The following is an 18,897-nucleotide window of genomic DNA, read 5'->3' on the forward strand; positions in this document are numbered from 1 at the left end:
TCACGGGGACAAGAAACCCTCTCTAAAGATGTCTAGCTTGGGAAGGTTTTCTCCATGTCTTCCTTGTTGCGATCTTTGCTGTCATATATTGTTAGGCGTGATGCAGTTTACTGTGGCTGACCTGTATGTTTTGCTGTGTTCACTGCTTTGGGCTGAAAAGTGGCAATTAAGTAAGTAAAATTTCAGTCAATAAAAATGCACATTGGATTGATGGACTCAAGGAGTTATCTAAGAAGTTAGGGTCATCAGACATCTGGGGAAATTGAATGCTATTTGTGGAGGTTTCAACTAACAAGGCCATGGGCCCATCTCACCCAGCATCCAGTTTAAACAGTGGCCAAGCAGATGTTACGATGGGAAGGTACTTACCTGAGTACAACAGCACTCTCCCCACTTGAGATTCCCCACAGCTGGTATTCAGAAGCATCACTGCCTCCAATTGTGGAGGTAGAACAGAACTATGATAACCAGTAGCCACTGGCAACCTTACCCCCCCCCCCAAAATTGGTCTAATCCTCTTTTATGGCCATTCACTTTGGGTTGGTGCTGACCTTTAAATCCCTAAATGGCACTGGCTCAGTATACCTGAAGGAGCATCTTCACCCCATCATTCAGCCCAGATACTGAGGTTCGGTTCTGAGGGCCTTCAGGCAGTTCCCTCACTGCGAGAAGTGGAGTTACAGGGGGAAAGGGGCAGAGGGTCTTCTCAGCAGTGGCACCCTCCCTGTGGAATGCCTTCTCATCAGATGCCAAGGAGATAAATAGCTACACAACTTCCTGAAGAGATCTGAAGACAAAGATCTCTATAGAGAAGTTTTTAATGTTTGATGTTTTATTATGCTTTTATATTTGTTGAAAACTGCCCAGAGTGGCTGAGGAAACCCAGGCAGATGGGGGCAGAGTTCATCACCACCACCACCACCAGTATCCAAGTTGGTGGTCATCACCACTGGCGGAGGAAGAGGAGTGCGGAGGGAGCGCACCAACCCTGGCAGCATGATCCTGGTGGGGTGCCATCGCGGCTGCTTCCCCACTCACGCTGGGCGCCACGCCCCCAAACATGCGCCATACCCCTGTGGGCGGAACGCCACGCCTCTGGAACGCACACCAGCCCTGCCCCCTCCTGCTCTCCGCCCCCCCCCCGGTGCCAGAGCATGAAACTCCGCCACTGGTAATCACTATCTCTCAGGGGAGTGAATTCCAAAGTTTAACAATGCCCAGAGTGGAGAAATCTTTCATCCTTCAGCTTCATTGGAAGGCCCAATGGTTGAATGTTTTGAGGGAGGGAAAATACCATTTATACCATGTACCATTTTATTCTCCTCTACCATGCCACCTCCCATTCATGGATGACTGCCTTGTCGTGGCGAAGGGGCTTGAATAACTCCAAGAAGCTTTGCGCTATGCTGTGCAGGGCCACCCAAGACATGACAGGTCATTGTCAAGAGTTTAGACTAAATGTGATCCACCTGGAGAAGGAACTGGCAAACCATGCTGTGGTTCATGGGGTCATGGAGAGTGGAACACAACTAATATGACTAAACAACAACAACAACAACCATTTCCCTTATTTTCCTTTTCCCTAAAGGCCCCAAAGTTTGTAAGCTTTCCTGACAGAAGAACCCTCACACTAAGAAGAACCCCTCCCACCTCTCCTAAGGAGAACATCTTGCCTCTTGCTTTCCTTGTGAGGCTCAATCCCATTGGAGAGGGAAGCTTTAATCAGGCCTCTTGCTACCAACACAAAGAGCAATGAATGGAGGCACTTGTTGGCTTTTGAAAGCCCTCGATAAATTTCTTCACTTGGCTCTATATATGAAAGCAATAACAAATGCTCCTATATTAAAAGGCAGGCCTTTTGTTGAATATGTGCCTTGCGCTTTTCGGCCAATAATGCACTGCCTAGTGCACAAATCCTTTACCCCCCTCAGCAATAGCTCTATGCTGAAACTAGTGCTCATTCAGAAGCACTTGACACTGGTCATGCCCTTATCTTCAGGCCAAACTACATGGGACATGCATTGTGCGAACCATCAGTAGCTCTTCAGAATCTCTGGCAGAGATCTTCCCCATCCCTTAATCCTTACAACTCACATGTTGGCCGTCTATGAGCCTTTTGAAGCCCCCAGAGTTCTCCAGCATGGCCTACTTGCAGAATGGCACCTGCTGTTGTTGAATTCAGCTACATATCTGCAGAGTTCATGCTCTCCCAAGTTCCCACACTGCCCTCCCCATTTTCCCCAGTGGCGTAGCAAGCATTGCCAGTGCCCGGGGCAAGAAAAGGATTGTGCCACTTAACCTCCTTGCAGGCATTGGTTGGGAGGCAACAGGCAGACTTTGCTGTGCCCCTGGGGTGGTCTGTCAGCGTTAACTAAATTGAATTCCTCCCCCATCCCTATGTATGAACCTCAATCTACATCCGCTTCAGCAATTGGCAAGAACTGGTATAGAACCCAGGCAGCACAGTACAAATACCTGTACAAAATCCAGCAGCCGCCTGGAAGCACAGCTCTCGCAAGCACCGAGCGTTGCCAGACTGTGCTGACTAACGTAGACCGAGACAGTCTGAAAGGTGAGGAGCAAAAAGACAAGGCTGATTTGAGACTAGGAAAACGTGGGAGGTAAATATTGTGACACGGCAGGCTGTTAAAGGAGTACGGTGTGTGCTTTAGGATAATCTGTGCTGAACAATCGATGCACAGGCACTCACAGGGCCTCAGTGGATGAGTTGACTAAAGAAAAAGAAGAAAACGACAGTTGACTGGGGATAGAGAATTAGATTTCATAAGTACCCACTCCTGTCAAGCAAGAGCACTACTGGAGTGGGCCTGTCAATGTGCTGAATTTCTATGGTGTCCTTTTGAATTTTAATTACACATCTCACATCCATAGTGTCAGGGACAGGGCAGAGGAGGAATGGTGGAGAGCGCCTCCCCAGCCTGAGCCTTCCAGAGAAGAAGAAGACTGTTCAGAATTACAACAGGGGTTTGAGGGAGGTCACAGCTCAGAGGCAGATGAGGGGGAAAGCTGGGAAATAATGGGAGAGGAGGAGGAGGAAGGGGAAGCACCAGGACACCAACAGCTGATGCACATAATGTCTTTAGAAAGCATTCCAGACCCACCTCTACCAGAACCGGGCGAGCCTTGAAAGTAGTAGAGCAAAGGGCTCAGAAGCAAAGGGCCCTCAGCACCACCCATAGGGGAGAAGGTCACAATTGATGCACAATGGCATTCCTTCAGTGGTGTAGTGGTTAAGAGCAGCAGACTCATAATCTGGTGAACCGGGTTCATGTCTCTGCTCCTTCATATGCAGCTGCTGGGTTACCTTGGACTAGTCACACTTCTCTGAAGTCTCTCAGCCCCATTCACCTCACAGAGTGTTTGTTGTAGGGGAGGAAGAGAAAGGAGAATGTTAGCCACTTTGAGACTCCTTCGTGTAGTGATAAAGTGGGATATCAAATCCAAACTCCTCTTCTTCTATTCTCCCAGTGGTCATTCCTCCTCTGGTCACTGCTACGGATGCACAAGCTGACTGTCTGTCTCTAGGCACTACGGTCATCTGCAAGGGATTCCCACACAGCAGGGTTAATGTTGCCAGCCTTCATGTTAAGTATCTTTGTAATACAAGAGTTGGTCTGCCAAGAGGCCTGGTGCCTGCAGCCAGCTCCAGGCAGTGGCGTAGTGTGGGTTGTCAGCACCCGGGGCAAGGCAAGTAATTTGTACCCCCTAACCCGTGGATTTGCGCCCCCTAACCCTAACCTCCAGATGTTGCGCCTGGTGCGGCAGGCCCCCCCTGCACCCCCCACGCTACGCCACTGGCTCCAGGTAGAGCACCTCCTTGGGTTTCCACGGGTTAAGCATTGAAGGGAGACACACGTCTCTAGGTCAGTGGTCACGTCTGCACGCAGAGAATGAAGACTTCTTTTCAGGCTAATGTGTGGCTTTCTGGGCACAGGTGACAGGCAACAATCAATTGGGAAGCCAGCAGAAATGACAGCGTGGTGCACGTTTTTTCTGCCAACAGATCTGTGACTAAAAGCTAACCTGTCAAAGAGAAATGGCCCGCAGCAATGGCCTGGTTTCAAGACGGTGAGATGCTGGGGGTATAACAGCTCACAATAAATCGATGACTTCAGATGGGAGAGGAAAGGCTCATGCAAATAGATCACGACGTCCTGGTGTGTGTGTGCATTGGTGTGCCTTGCAAGCTTCTCTTGACACCAGCCAGGTGGCGGGTGATGGAGGTGGAGAGTGCACCCTTATTTGTTTAAGGGCATTAGACGGTATGCCTTAAATTAGTCACGGCAGCGGTGGCTGCGATGGCTATTTTTGTGACGGGAGGAGGGAAAACATCTCTAATCAGTGTTGCAGGGTCAATAGCGAAAGGGCAGGGATTAAAAGGAGGGAGAGAGGCAGAGGCAGAGCCGGGGTCTTTGTTAGATATTTAATAGCAATAATCTTGGGGTGGCACAGCCAAATTTGATTTCAATTTCCACCGAAGGAGAGTGCTCTCTTTCTTTGGTAGCCCTGTCTGAGGAATCATTCAGTGTTTGTCCAGACAAGTGGGACCTGCAAGTAGGGATTGTGGAGGCCTTTTTGTGTGTGCAGGGAGATCTATACTATCGATCTTATATCATCTGGCCTGCTTTGATTTAACAAACTGTTTTTTAACTCCAGCTGCTTCTGCCTCACATTTTTCTCCCTCTGGCTGCCTGCTCTGAAACATAGAGCGGCAAAATCGTCAAAACTCCTCGCTTGGGGGGGGGCAGAGTGGGCACTGTAGAAAAGAAGCTTATTTCATATGCCACGGTGGCATATGAGACAAGCTGCTGTTACTGTGCTGCCTACTGCTCCAAATGGTGAGGAGTTCTGTTGATTTCTTTTGGGTTTATCTTTATGATTGCTTTTTTTAAAAAAGGAGCTTGGAGATGGTGTAATAAATACATGACTCATTCTATCCACACGTACCCTTCCCAGCTGACAGAGAGCCCGTATGTTTTATGGGTTTGTTTCTTCAGTTATTAAAACATTTATATGTCACCTCTCAATCAAAGATTCTCTCTCTCTCCACATATAGTGTAACATTATATATATGTATAAAAAAAATCCCTGTGGTAAAAATTCAGACAAATAAAACAAAAGTGATCAAATGTCCTGTCAGTAACATCGTTTCACACTGAATCACATTAAATACTAGTGACAATAAAGCCATCATTATTTGTCTCCTAAAAGCCGCTGGCGAGGGCTCCTCATGAATGAATAAGGGGAAGGTGCTCCAAACTTCACAAAGGATGGTCACATATCCTGCTTCACAGATAGCAGTTTTCTATTTGAAGGCAACCTCTTGTTGAACCAAGGGGGTATGAAGACAGGAATGGAGGAAGATAGGAAGATTAGTCCTTCTAATGAGTCGGACAGCACCCTATCAACTATAGATTTTGGAAAGCAGTTTGCTTGTTTGTTTGTTTGTCTGTCTGTCTGTCCGTCTGTTTGTTCTCTATAGGTTCAGCTGTTTATTGAGATATCATCACCAAACTCAGCTCCACGTTTCTCAACATGGTGGCAGTCTTCATCGCTGTTTGGACACCAGGCACCATTTTGAATCAAGATGGTGGACTGAAAAGTGACAAATGGCATAACTGTCTGTTTTTTTGTCATAGGCTTGACTGCCACTCTAGATAGGGTTGCCAAACTCAGCATGAGGGTTCCCAAAATGGGGTTGGGGTTCTTCAGTGATGTTTGGATGCCAAGTGCCATTTTGAATGACGATATCATGGGGCAGAACACTCCTTCGTCAACCTGCTTGGTCTGTCCCCTGGAGCCAGCTCTCCACACCCTAGACTACTGACTCCGTCCCTGGCTTGAGACCCTTCTTGGAGGCCCAATCTCACCTCCTCCATCCTGCTAGGTCCCTCACTAGGGTTGTCCAGCTCCCTGAGCATCTCCCATTCCCTCTTGGGTTCTCACCATTCCCTCCATGACATCTCCACAGGACTCAGGATACTGCTAGACTTGCTAGGTGGACCTGTGGCTTGGCTCAGGAGAAAACAGCTTCTTACAGTCCTAAGATCTTATTCACATGAAAGTTGGTTTTTTTTACTTGGGTGCTTGGGTATGTGTACACATACTCAGGTATGTGCAGACCCATGGGAGTACTTTGTGCTCGGGTATCCATAAATATATGGAAATATTTGGTACTCAGGTATCCATACTCACGTTTATACACTAATGCTCATCTACAAGTTCAAAAAACAAAGTGAGGCTCAGCCCTTAATGCGGCTTAAAATGTCACGTTGTTTCTTAAACACAGACACAACATCACTGCTCTGTCCCTCTCTTTCTTCTCCACTTTTCCAGGGGGAAACCTGGAAGATTAAAGTCTCTGAACACCATTTGATCTCTCTTTCTCGCTCTCTGCCTCTCTCTACCCGCCCATTGTAAACAAGCACCAAAGGGAAAACACACGTGGTCTTTAATTACAACCAAATGAATGACTCAGTTACGTCTTTCTTATTTATTTAGGAGCTCCGGTCCCATCTTTTGTAAAGCGTTTGGTTTAGAGACATGATTACAGCATTAATGACACTAATTATTCTCAGCCAGGACAGGAGCTGTAGCTAATGAGTGGAATTTCCCCCCCTTCCCAAACCCATTGAATAAGAAGATGGGAATGACTACACAGCAAGAACAAACAAACCCATTATGTATAGATGACACCTCCCCCTAGATGGCACCTATGTTGCCCATAGTAATAGAATCATAAAATTGTAGACTTGGAAGGGACCCCTAGGGTCATCTAGTCCAACCCCCTGCTGCAATGCAGGAACATCAACGAAAGTATCCATGACAGATGCATGCAAAGCACATGCTCTACCGCTGAATTTATTCACCATCCCTATTTATGTGTGCCAGGTCACACAACCCGGTAAGGCAAAGCTGGGGCTGACTTCAGCCTGAACAGAAGGGAGTCTCTGGTCACCTCATCTTTCTGCGCTGCAGTTGAAAGTTCCTCCCCCCTCCCCCAGTGGGTTTTCCAGTTAGCAGCTGATTTGGCACTCCTGAATCTGCTCTCCCCTTTATCACGGTGGCGTGCGGGAAGATAAACCGTGCAGCCCCTGTTTGATTTGTTTCAAGGGAGGAAGAAATTAAAAGGGCTCCTGTGTATAGCAGTAATTAAATTCCTAATCAGTGACAGCACATTTAGGAGAGATTTATGGGGTTTTAATGCCTGAGACGAATGCACAACAGAACTGCCACAGTGAGAGCCATGCAGTCAGAGTCACGTAGGTCGTGAAGCGGGAAGGGGACTCTGTGTTAGGTCTCTCCTCGAGGAAATGCCATCCTCCTCCTCCTTTTTTAAACTAGGGCTTAACTTCATTGCCTTCCTTGGTTACCGTCAGCGGAAGGCTTGCTAAGGACAAATCAATGTGATCTGATCGGCCATCGTTAACTTTTTGGGAAACAATTTAATTCATGCACCCTGTTAAAAAAAATATGAAATCGCCCCTGCAACAAATAGAAAAATGCAGGCTTAAGTTAAGTGGATACCAGGGACTGGTTGGGCACACAAGAATGGCAGGAAAAACTGGCTGGGGAACCCCCAAAGGAAGAAGGCTCAAAGCCAAGGGATTTGGGGTGGGATGACAACGAGAGGTCAGAGGGAGAAGAGGGACAGAGATGGAAGGAGATGTTGGAAGCTGAAGAGATAACAGGGTTTAGTGAGCGGGGAGAGTCTGTGGCAGAGAGCAGTCCAGAATCAGAAAAGGAGGGAGGCCAAGAGACAGAGAAGAGTCAGGCTTGTGAAGAGGAATGGGTGTCTCCACCTTCTGCTGCAACAAGCTCCCCCCCCGCCTCCCAGAACCAGGAGAGGCATGAAGCAGGAGGAACAATGGCGGACATGCAGGCGCAGTCTCAAATTGCTTTGAAAGAGCTCCACTGAAGAGGTGGAGGCATAGGTGACTGTGGGGAGGTGGGGACCTTTAGTTTTGGCCACTGCTTCATGGGCCAAGCCCTGTCAGAGATGAATTGCTGTGTTCACTATGCTTGACACTCCTTTGTTTTCCTAACGAAGAGTTAATTGCAACTTACTTGCTGTGATCTACTGCTGCCCGTTCTTGCCAACAGACAGTTGCCAACAGTTTTTAATTCTCAGGTCTGTTGTATTTTATTATGATATTCATTGGTGTGGTGGAAGGTGGCATTCAGAGGAGAGCAGCTCTAGGGTTTCGCTCCAGGATAATGGATGGGATTCTCCTTGCTCTGGCAAGTGAGTGAGGCGATAAGGAGACTTTCATATTTGCTTGGTCAGGGAATGTCATCAAAGGAAAGGAAAGCTGTGTTTGCAGATTGTTTCAGAAAGTTTTTAAAGATGACTTTATTGTCTTATCACTCATTGTTCGCTACCTGGGAGGAAAGGCAGGGTATAAATTAAATTAAATTAAATTAGACAGACGGACAGACAGACAGAGAGACAGATTTGTATACTGTCCTATACCTGTAGGTCTTGGGCAGTTTACAACAAATCTACAGTAAATTGTTATGTACTGAATTGAATAGGATCCAAAATACAGCAGTCTGATTGGTTCTAGAACAATAGGATCCAAAATGCAGCAGTCTGATTGGTCCTAGAACAATAGGATTCAGAATGCAGCAGTCTGATTGGTCCTAGAACAATAGGATTCAGAATGCAGCAGTCTGATTGGTCCTAGAACAATAGGATTCAGAATGCAGCAGTCTGATTGGTCCTAGAACAATGCAGCAGTATGATTTGTCCGCAGGAGCCACCCAATCCAGCTCCAGGTGGAAGTGAATCCACAACCTGATTGGCCTACAGTAGAATTCCAGAATTAGCCAATCACATGCAGCCCATTGTGTAAATAATGTATATAAAGCAGATACTGTGGGGGAACTTTCATTCCTCCTCACCACTATGAGCTGAATAAAGAGCATGAAATCCACTCTCGACTCTGAGTATATTTCATAAATAAAAGTGAACATTTGGTAGGTTTGCTTATAAATTGTGAACTGAATCAAATTTCTACCTCAGCCCTACCTGGAAGCACAGAGACAGACAGACAGACAGACAGACAGACAGACAGACAGACAGACAGGTGTGGCAGAAAGAGAGAACCATATTTGATCAAAGGCACCTTCCTGTTTCAGGAGATCTGACCTTTTTTTTTTTAATGGAATATCCCTCTTGCTTCCTTTGGGTGGCCTCTGAGCCCCCCCCCCCCCCAGTTCCTTTCCTCATTTCAATCCAGAGTATAATGCAACACGCTGTGTATGTGCTTTGTTTGCGCGACTGCACACCAGGCAGCCAAAAGACCAGCAAATGACAAACTTAATCTCAGGCCTGCCTGGTTAAACTCCAGTGCTTCTATATTCATTACAATTGTGCTGATTGATTATTCGATTCAGCCCTTCATTGCTATAGCTACCGCATGGAGGTAGCTTAGGTGATTGCTTCGCAAAGCCTGTTGCCTTTTTATTTTATTTTCTTCCTGGGAGAGGGGGACCTGCTGAGGGGCGCTGGGGGCGGGTGTTGATTCCCTGCAGCGACAAGCCAGATTGAGCCATGTGCAGAGATTTCAAGCCATACAGGCTCAGGAGCCGCATTGATTTCCCTTGTGGAACCATGGCAAGTCTTGTTCCCCATCTATTGAGCCTTTAAAGGTAATGGGGAAACTGCATGTGGAGTCAAGCTGCCTTAAAGCGGGGAAGCAGATCACAGAAAGATCGTTTCTTCCATCTATTTTATTTCACATTTTAATATACATTTTAAAAGGTTGTGTGCCCAGTATATAACAATGAAAAAATGCCACAGGAGAGATAGGTAGGGAGATCTGCATCAGCTGGGGTTTAGATAATGTTTGGTTCATGTGCTTCTTGCATGTAATTTCTGTAAAGATGGCCAAATCAGATTTTCCTCCCAAAAATTCCAGGTAAAACTTCTGAATGGTATCTGGCCTAAATTTCTGCAGATTAATAACAGGGACTGGCTAGATTTTTCCTCCTGGCTGCACAAATCATGTCCAGTTGCTGTTACAATTTTTAATTTGGTTACGTTCTTTATGTGGTTTTTTAAAATAAAAAACATCTTCTATATTTTAAGGTATCATGTTGCATAGCTTATTTTAGACGTGTTGTAGATATTCCTAACACCTTATATCATACATAAACTCCAGCCTTATGACAAACAGTTGAGGGAGCTGGGTATGTTTAGACTGAGAGGTGCTAAGATAAACGTAAAGGTAAAGGTACCCCTGCCCGTACGGGCCAGTCTTGACAGACTCTAGGGTTGTGCGCCCATCTCACTCAAAGAGGCCGGGGGCCAGCGCTGTCCGAAGACACTTCCGGGTCACGTGGCCAGCGTGACAACACTGCTCTGGCGAGCCAGAGCCGCACACGGAAACACCGTTTACCTTCCCGCTAGTAAGCGGTCCCTATTTATCTACTTGCACCAGAGAGTGCTTTCGAACTGCTACATTGGCAGACGCTGGGACCGAACAACGGGAGCGCACCCCGCCGTGGGGATTCGAACCGCCGACCTTTCGATCGGCAAGCCCTAGGTGCTGAGGCTTTAACCCACAGCGCCACCCGCGTCCCGCTGGGTGCTAAGATAGCCATCTTCAAATATCTGAAGGGCTGTCACATGAAGGATGGGGCAAGCTTGTTTTCTGCTGCTCCAGAGGAGAGGACCTGAACCAATGTATTCAAGTTACAGGGAAGGAGATTCTGACTAAATGTAATTTTTGATGGTAAGAGCTGTTGGACCGTGGAACAGGCTACCTGGCAAGTTGGTGAACTTTCTTTCATTGGTTTTAAAACACAGCTTGTGCCATAGACTGGTCTGATGGAGAGGAATGTTGGGAGGGACCAGGTGGGGAACCCCCAAGGGAAGAAGAAGGCTCAGAGCGCAGGGACGGTGGTGGGACAATGATGAGTGGTCAGAGGGAGAAGACTGGGAAGAGGAAGTGTTGGATGCTGAAGGAAGCTTAGTGAACTGGGAGACTCGGTGGCAGAGAGAAGCCCAGATTTGGAGGCTGAAGCTGAAGCAAGAGGGTGGGAGGAGGACGCCAAGAGGCAGAGATGAGTCTGGCTGGTGAATAGTCCTGGGTGTCTCCTCCTCCTGCTGTGACCAGCTCCCCTCCCCCTTGTCTCCCAGAACCAGAAGTGGCATGAAAAGGGCGGGGGAGAGGTTGGTTTCATGTGCACACAGTCTCCAATTGCTGTGGGAAGGTGGGGACTTCCAGTCTTGGCAACTTTTCCATGGACCTAATAAAGAGTTAACTCCAACTTGCACGGTGTGATTTATTGCTGACTTACTCCTGACAGGTTGGACGGCTGCCGGTCAAGGATTGTTCAGCTGTGGTTCCTGCATTGCCCAAGGGGTTTGACAAGATGACCTTTGAATGAAAACTGGATTGAGTTTCTCTACCACCCCTAAAAAAAGACTGTTGTGCTGGCATAGAGGGAAAACCAATCTGGAGGGAAGAAGGTCTCTCAAGCACAACTGTCCTTTATTGCTATAGAATGAGAACAGAAGAATGAACACATCCACCAGAGCTCTGCAGTATGCAAACTACAGGGAGTCAAGAGGTCCAAAAGGCATTACACTGCAACACAGTGTCACCGGCATACAGAACAAAGGCAACCAGAACGTACCACCTTCCCAAATGTACTTTCAAAGCATTTTAAGGTCATAAATATGTACTTCCCTCCTTGATCGACTCAGCTGATCTCATTGTAAATTCACGTCCACTGTCTTTGCATTGCATGCCGGGGGGGCGAGGGGGGGGGGAAGCGGCGGCTGAAAACTCTCAGGTTCTTTGTTGTGTCTGGAGAGCCTTGCATACGCTCAGATTAATTGCAGGCTGCTGCCGAGGCTGAGCCATCAAATCCAGCCTGGGAGAAGTAATAGCTTGATTATTATTTAACAGTCTAGGCCTGCCAAGCCACCTCTTATTTGCTGCGCTTGCTGTGCTTTGGAGTGTTTTTAAAAAGAAAAGGGGAGGAGGGAGAAGCTAAAGAGAAAAGTCAGCAGGAGTTCAGCAATAAATGCTTTGGGCCTGGCTACCTCTTCATCTTCGCCATACTAAAAAGCTGCTTCCGAATGCACCATAGCTGTGAAGGACGTTAAATGCTTTGATGAGGGAACAGCCAGAGGATTCACAAACTCTTACGTGATCTACACCAGGCATTGAAAGCAGTATTCTTCCCTCAAAGACAGCGCAAGAGGTGCTATTCTCCTGGCGCAGCTAAGATCCACAGCATCCCCTGGAGAGAGGAAAGCTTTGTTAAACCACTCTTAGAATGACAGTGTTCCGTGCGGGAGGCACGTTCGCAACCCACAGCATTTGCAACCTGAGACCTGCGCGTCTGCGCACGTGTGGGCCATGATTTGGCGCTTCTGCGCATGCGCAAAGCACAATTTAGTGCTTCTGCGCATGTGCCGAAACCCGGAAGTAATCATTCTGGTACTTCTGGATTCAGTGTGGTGCGCAACCCGAAATCGCGCAACCCAAAGTGTCTGTAATCCGAGGTATGACTGTATAGCTCTGTGAGGGGAATAGAGGCCTCCTAACAATTCTTAGCACCCTGAACAAACTACAACTCCCAGGATTCTTTGGGGGGGGGAGTCGTGACTGTTAAAATGGCATAGTAGTTGTCATGGTCTGGTTGGATGCAGAGGAATGGTGGGAGGAACGAGCTGGGAAGCCCCCAAGGGAAGAAGGCTGAGAGCCTGGGGATTGGTGGTGGGACAATGATGATTGGCTAACATTCTACCCAGCTCTGATTGGTTGTTGGGTCACCAGGAGGCTGACCCGGGGTCTGTCTGTCACAGATGGCTTTTCTAATGCATTTTGCTGTTTTGAATTTGTTTAGTATTTTCATATTGTATGCAAGCTGCCTTGGGCAGGCATACATGATTACAAATAAACAAAGGCACCATGGGATTTGTAGTTCAGCATTGGCAGAAATGCTGTGTTAGAGATCCTGCCCCTCTGGGAATTGCTATTTTTCATTCATCCTGAGGCCATAAAGTTCTCATAGCCACACGGGACCTCAAGTTAGGCAGGAGACACTTGATACAAAGTTTTATCATATCAGTGGGCCACAGTCTTGGATATTTTTGACACCTGGAAGCCAATTTTCTTGCAGCGCCATCATGAAATATTTATTGATCTGAAGATCGAGCTTCATTCCTGCCAACCCAGTCCAAAATGTTTTGCTGCCTGAGGCAAAAGCGCAATATGTTGCAGTGCCACAAGCAGAATCCATGGGCAGTTGCACATTATTTCAACATTAGTGATAGGATAGGGCCAGTAGTTATTTGTCATTTGCAAGATTACAAATGAGCCGCAGAGAATGGATTGGAAGGAACAAACTTTACTTAGCAGTGTGCTCTGCCAAACTATATACAAAACAGAAACTTAGCTTCTTTTCCCTGCTAGTGTCACCCAGAACTGCTTCTTCCCCATACAACCATTTCTAAAACACTTTCTCACATTATAGTGTCTTCTACTAAATCCTAGGGGAGCAGCCTTGCTTAGGGGAGGGGAGCGGTCAGTATTCTGAGGGCCGTATACCAGTGATGGACAGGGCCAGATACAAAAGTGGGTGGAGAAACACTCCATCAGCTTGGCCAATGGGAAAGGCAGAAGGGATTCAGGATGCATGTCGTTTTGTGCCATGCTCAAATAGGATCCAGCTGACTCGCACGAGAATGCAGCACCACTGCGGCGGCAGCTCTGGAGGAGGAAAATGGGACATTTCGGGATCATGTCAGAAGTCAGGATGGCTCCTGTTATTCAGGGATGTCCTGGAGAAATCGGGACACTCGAAGGTCATATAACTGCCCAGCAGAGTCTTGCAAATGGGGCACTGCCCCACCAATCCCAGCCAGCTCTCAGCTGTCTCCCCACCTGCCTCCTTATTCACATCCAGTCCAGGGATCGGCTCTGCTTGTGACAGCTTCCTACTCCTCCACACTCCCAGTGGCAGGGAGGAGGATGGAACAAAAGCAGAATTAATTGGCACTGCCTGTCATTGGCTCTGGCGCCACCTAGTGTTGGCCTCCTTGCCTTCTGCCCTATCAGTTCCAGTGGGCATCAGCCACCACTGCAGCTGCTCTGGATATTTTCTGGGATGTAAACACTGACACATCACTCAAAGGAAATAAATAAACAGCACACAATAGGCAGGCAGCCCCCTGGAGCTGAGGATTTTATTAGAATACAAACAGGTATTGCCAAACACAATATAACCTCTACTTATGAAAATATCAACAATTACAGTTGAAAGAGGCAGTAGTAGTAAGTTACCTTAGAAGAACAGTTTGCACCTATTATTTCTGTGTTGTTTTTCTTTTTAAATAAAAACTTTGTTCATAACATTTTGGCTTTTTTATTTTAAAAAATTAAGCACATAGAAGGGTAACTTGTTGTCTGGCCTGATATAACCAGCAATCTTTCTTTTCCCTTCCTGTTACAACTGGAGGCGCTAAAATCAATTAAAAATACAGGAAGCTTCCCTCTCTTTGTCTTCCACCAGGGTCTCGATTATAGTTTCTTTTGGCCTTGGTTAAATACTCAATGTGTGGATGTTGGAGGCTACAAATAATCCAGCAAGACACTTCTGAGTTATCAACAGTCATTGCATTCCGTATCAATAAACCAAGGAAATAGAATAAAGTCCTCAAAGGTAAGCCAAGGTGACAGAGGCTCAAGCAATTGCTTGAGGAGGCTGGAGGTGCCCTCTGGTCCTTCCCAACAAGATTTTGTGCGTAGCTTGGTTGGACCAGGATGCAAAATATGACCCTTCTCCCATACACAAGCAAGCAGTGAGCCTGCCACATGTGCCAATGTGTCCTTCAATAAAAACACCACCAGAAGTAACGAGGCAGAGCTTCTTCTTCACCCAGGCATAGTCCAGTGGCAGAGGGTCCCTTTTGCAAACTGAAGATGCAAGATTCGGTCCCCAGCAGCTCTTGTTATGACAGGTGTGGGGAACCTTTGACCTTCCGGCTGTTGCTGAACTATAACTCCTGTTAGCGTCAGCAAGCATGGCCAATGGCCAGGGGTGATGGGAGTTGTAGTTCAGCAACATCTGGAGGGCTGGGAATTCCTCACATCTGTGCTAGAAGATTGTGAGAAGGAACATAAGAAGTTGCCTTAAGTCAGGCTCAGACTATTTATCGATTGACAGTAGCGGATGGTGGATTGGGGGGATGCCACTCACTTGACTTCTGGTCCCCTGCATCCCTGCAGTGAGGGGGTGAGGTGGCGCAGTGCAAATGCATCTGTGCAGCCAATTCAGCACCTCTGCTGGTGCATGTGCCCTGCACTGACCTTGCTGCCACCTTGCCCCTCTCTCCCTGTGTTCTGGCACGCAGCAGCAGTGCGGCTAGTCAGAGGTCGAGTGAGAACCCTGTCATCCGCTGCTGTACATCGAGCCCAGTATGGATTTCCTCTGACTGTCAGTGGCTCTTGATGGTCTTGGGGAGAACTTTCCTCATCGCCTGCTTCCTGGCCTGATAAAACTCCTCTTCAAAAGCAGAGAAAAAGGAGACAGATTTCCACAAAGTGTTCATGTTCTAATTTGCAAATTGAGAAACTATGGCTAAATTTGAAACTGAAATGCACATCACTATAGTGGGGAAGACTGTGAGCAGGCGATCTGTGCTCTTGCCCAGTCTGTGGTCCAGGTGCTGACCATTGATGATGGGCAACTCAAAGCCCCTCTTGCTATCCTTCTGTTTTTTAAGAGATTTATACATTGTGCCTGGAAGGATAAACACCCACCATCTATTATGTGACAGTGGCTTTTTGGTGGGTTCTCCTCCTTCCCTCCATTTCTGGTTTTCTTTTTCTCTTCCGCCATCTTTGTTAAACTCACCATTAATTTTCGTTCCCCCCTCTCTCCTGCCATCTTTGTTAAACTTGCCATTAACTTCCTTTTTAAAGATCCCTCCTGCTCCCCCTTCTTAGGGTTGTTTGTCCTTAAACAAGCAAATAAGGATCTTTTTTTTTTTAATTTTAAGACTATGACTTGGGGCTGTCCAATGAAGCTGAATGCTGGAACGCTGGAAGTTCCTTGTGGAATTTTGCTCCCAGAAGATGTAGTGATGGTCAACAACTTGGATGGAGGATAAAGCTGTTGGTTGCTATGTTCTAACTACACTGCCAGCTGCTGTGAGCTGCAGGTAGGCTGTTGTGCTTCTTCCCTACTTGCAGGCTTTCCACATTTATCTGGCTGGCCACTGTGAGAACAGGATGCTGGACTAGATGGGCCACTGGCCTGATCTGTCAGGGATCTTCTTATGTTCTTCCTGGAGACACCAGAGATTGAACCTAGGACCTTCTGTGTACAAAGGAGGGTCTCTTCCACTGAACTGTCATAGCAGGCCCCAGAAAGGCTCCAAGAGAGAGAGAGATGCAGGCCATTAAAGCTGACAAACACTGTGGTAGCTCAGTGCTCAGTTATGGGTGGTGATGCTAAAGGAGACTTAATGGCTTCCACAAGCCCCTACTCTTCCACCCCTTGTTTGGACAAATCCAAGCCTCCTAAAAAGGGGAGACATTGCAAAAGCTGAGAGGGCTGGTAGGGCATGCAATGGAAGCACCAAGGGCAGACCTTTATTCTTGTCTTTTAAAAATAGTAAAAGTATATGGCAATTGATTTCCACCTAGAAGGTTTAGAAAGTTTTTTTTTTTAATAATAGGAAAAGAAATCTAAACATTCAGTTCCTTTTTTTTTTTTGCTAACGTAGCAGAGTTAAATGCAGACTATAAATAGTTTAAATAGTTTAAACCTCCCACTCCCCAGTTATCAGATGCATTATTTTTTAAAAAAAGGATATATTGCACTTTGATGTATACAATCATATTAACTCCTTCATCCACCTTCCATTAAGCAAAGTCCAAATGAATGATAAAAAAGGGGTGTTACACCCCCCCCACCTTAAGAACTGTTCGAAGGTAAACTTTGGTTCATTTCCATTTGCAAAGTGAAAAATGTATAGGACTGGGAAGTTAAGGATAGGAAGTAGTAGGGGGAGAAAAACAATACCTCATATAAAATTCAAGCTGATATTCTTGTGCGCTCTTTTCACTGATCATTATTTTGACAATTAACATTACTTTCTGAGTTTTACTGCAACCAATGTTTTAATATATGAATTGCACAGTATCCAAATCGGGGGAAGGGGAACCCCCAGTGACAGCAATCTCCTCCTTCTCCTACCCACAACCTGCAAGTTGTGCCGCAAACTCACATCTACACAAAAGATCTTTGATAGTTAAGGAGGGTAAGTTTGGTTGTCAGCACTGAACCGAGGCTAAAACCTGGCTTACAGGTGCCCTAGAATGGGGACAGTCAATGTGGCGCCCACCAAATATTGCTGTACTACCACTTCCATCGTTCCTTATCATTGCCATGCTGGCTGCAGCTGATGGGAGTTCTGGTTCAACAACATCTGAAGGGCACCCCCTCGCCATGGGGAATGGTGGCGAGTCAAGTGACAACCCTGTGGCTAAGAAGCCATAGTAGCATTAAAATAGGATGGCCCACCTTGCCAAGGGGGTTCCAAAATCATGGGCTAGACCTGATCATAGCTGTGACTTCCATATAGGGTCAAGGCCCTTAGGGATATAGAATCTCAGTATCCACATACAACACGGGTGAGTCACTCTGATAGTGCTCTGATGGTGTTTCCTGCTTGGCAGGGGGTTGGACTCGATGGCCCTTGTGGTCTCTTCCAACTCTATGATTCTATGATTCTCCTTTGGTCTCATATGAAGATATCAGGCAACCACCCCGATTCTACACTTTGACCGCATGTGCAAATTTTCATGGTTCTCTCCTGGAAATAGACCCTTCATGTAATTACAAGCTACAGTTTACCTGCATTTGTTTTCATGCCACAAATCTATACACCCCGCTTGTGCAATGCTCTCCCCAGAGAGGTTTGCTTGGAGCCTTCATTATATATCTTTAGGCGCCAGGCAAAAACATTCCTCTTTGACCAGGCCTTTGGCTAATTAAACAATCGATGACCTTTTAAACTGTCTGTGTGTGTTTGTTATTGTTTATATTTGTTATTATGTGAATGCATTGTTGTGTTTTTAGATTGAAAACCGCCCTAAGATCTTCAGATGAAGGGCGGTATGGAATAATAATCATAATGATAATTTATTATTTATACCCCGCCCATCTAGCTGGGCTTCCCCAGCCACTCTGGGCGGCTTCCAACAAAACATTAAAATACAATAATTCATCATATATTAAAAGCTTCCCTAAATTCAGTTAATTCATAATAATAATAATAATAATAATAATAATAATAATAATAATAATACACCTTTGCAAAAAGGTTGCAAATACATCCTTTCTTTATAGCTGCCGATTGGCAGTGTGGACTCTGCATATCACACAGCCCCCAGCAATGCACTTCCACAACTCTTTGTCATGGGATTCATATTCCTGTTCCTGAAAGCAACAGACGGAAGAACTGGGCTAGCAATGAACAAGGTGATTGAGACATGTGAGGAAACAATGCAGTCCAGTGTGCGGAGGTCTGCTTAAATCCCGCACCTACGACGGTGCTCAGCACACCAGGAGTTACATTCCCCGTACTATACGGCCAGAGTTAACTGACCAACGCAGTTATTCAGCAGCAAGCTGCGAAGTACACTTTCCCCTCAGTCGTTTCCCAAACGTCTCAGAAACTCTGGTGTCATTTGTCATATGCTTTTGAAGCTGGGCTTCTGAAGGACTTGCTTATTTAAAAATGTTCTAACCATACTGCCCAAAGAATGTGATTCTTTCTTGGTCACTGTTACGCTATGAGGTCTCTTGGATGTTACTTCCGAACCCCTTTTAGCGGGAGGGAGA

Source organism: Podarcis tiliguerta, assembly GCF_965153285.1.
Source record: "Podarcis tiliguerta genome assembly, chromosome: 14".
NCBI lineage: Eukaryota > Metazoa > Chordata > Lepidosauria > Squamata > Lacertidae > Podarcis > Podarcis tiliguerta.